The sequence below is a fragment of the Eutrema salsugineum genome, unplaced genomic scaffold (genome assembly GCF_000478725.1).
Source record: "Eutrema salsugineum unplaced genomic scaffold, Eutsalg1_0 scaffold_6, whole genome shotgun sequence".
In the NCBI taxonomy this organism is placed as follows: Eukaryota; Viridiplantae; Streptophyta; class Magnoliopsida; order Brassicales; family Brassicaceae; genus Eutrema; species Eutrema salsugineum.
The window spans coordinates 11648492-11650378 of record NW_006256547.1 but is presented as its reverse complement, the minus strand read 5'-3'; the positions used below and the strand labels follow the sequence as shown (position 1 = coordinate 11650378).

The window sequence follows — 1887 nt, the reverse complement described above, 5'->3', positions numbered from 1 at the left end:
GGAGCTTGAGAATTGGGATAGACCTGGTCTTGTGGGTTAGCTACATTGGTGTTCGTGTAAGAAAGGTTTGGATTGGCATTACCATACTGATATCTCTGGAACCTCTGATTCCCAATGTAGTTAAGCTCCTCTTGGGTGAGACCCTCTTCACTTATGTTCTCAAAGATTTGAGATGGTTCCTCATACTCTCCATAAAAATGCATAGGCTTGTGAGTTACCAACTTCAACTTGTCTAATTCATTTCTCAACTCCTTAACTTCCCTAGTGAGCCTCTGTTCTGAGCTTGAACCTTCAGATCTATTTGATCTGTCATAGTCTTCACCATAAGTATCATTGCTCAGTGCTAAGTTCTCCACTAGCTCTAAAGCAGCATGTATCTCTTTGCCCAGAAAGTTCCCATCGGAAGCAGTATCCAGCTGGTTTCTAATCTTGGGAAGAGCTCCTCTATAAAGTGTGCTGAGAAGAGAAGCCTCACTAAACCCATGGTGTGGGCATTGGTTTGTGTAGCTCCTGAATCTTTCATATGCTTCACCAAAACTCTCATTGCTGTGCTGAGTGAAGCTAGAGATTTGGTTCTTCAGTTTTGCAGTTCTTGAGGTGGAGAAGAACTTAGATAAGAAGGCTTGCTTGCATTGCTCCCAGGTTTGAATGGAGCCTCTTGGAAGATTCTTCTCCCATTGATGAGCTTTGTCACCAAGACTGAAGGGAAATAGTCTTAGCTTGAAGCTGTCCTCAGAAACTCCATTTATCTTTGTCAGATCACACACCTTATCAAACTGGTCCAAGTGTTCCAAGGGATCTTCCATTGCTAACCCATGGAACTTTGAGTTTTGGACCATATTCAGCAATGATGCCTTCACTTCAAAGTTGTTGTTCTGCACAGGTGGTGCCTAAATACCAGCTCCATACTGATGAGCATTGGCCCTGTCATTCTCTCCAACATAGACTTGGGGTTGCTCATAACTTCTTTGGTGTTGTTGGAAAGGGTGGGGTTGGTGGTGCACTTGTTGTCTTTGCTGAACATTGGCCTGATGCCTCTGTTGAGGAGCTTGAGCTTGTCCCTGGTGGACATAAGCTTGTTGGTAGTGCACCTGTTCCTGATGAACATTACCCTGATGAAGCCCTTGACCAACTCCACTACCAGCTCCATTACCCTGAGCCTATTGCTCCTGAACCGGTTGTTCTATATCTACTACGTGATCTCTTTGTTCTTCCATGTCAGCCTGATCAACTTGTCTTCCACGCCTGTCCCTTCTTCTCCTTCGTACCAAAAGATTGATAAGGCTGGTTGAATAGCTCTTCGATCTCCCATGAATTTCTCGAGTGAATCGAAACTTCCAATCAGTTCATCATCATCTTCATGTTTTGTCGATCCAATTAGCTCATTGTCATCATAGATCGGCTCTTCAAACTCATCATCAGTCAGGTCATCATCATCGATCGGATCACCATCCACACGATATGGTGGATCACCAAGAGTTCCGGGAACATGTTCCCGGTCTCTCATCGCAGAGAAACCTAAAAAATTCAAAAGAAAAAGTAAAAATAAACAAGTGTTCTAATGGATTTAAGCTGGGATTCGCAACGAAACAAATCAAAGTCCCTGTCAACAGCGCCAAAAACTTGATGCGCGATTTGGAAACGGGGTATTGGTTCGTTCTACTAAGCTTCATGTTTTAAATTTATAACCCCTAATGTCTGCAAGTGCACAGATGTGCGCTGTAGTACTGAGGGTATCAATCCACAGAGACTTAGTTGTTTCAGTACGAATTCACTGCAACGCTTAAATCAGATTAGAACTAAACAGGTTGAGTTTTGGTTTTGGGTTTTGGTTGTCACTAAATCTAAACTATAAAACTAAACAAGTAAAAGCAATTAAAAACAAGA

The 1887-nt window shown here is 42.7% G+C and overlaps 1 non-coding gene across 1 annotated transcript; it reads left to right on the top strand.

Annotated features, from left to right (window-relative positions):
• The first annotated feature begins 477 nt into the window (after window positions 1-477).
• LOC112083644 lies at window positions 478-584 on the top strand. The gene has a single exon (XR_002897780.1). It is a non-coding gene; the product is annotated as a small nucleolar RNA R71 (small nucleolar RNA).
• Window positions 585-1887: the final 1303 nt, after the last annotated feature.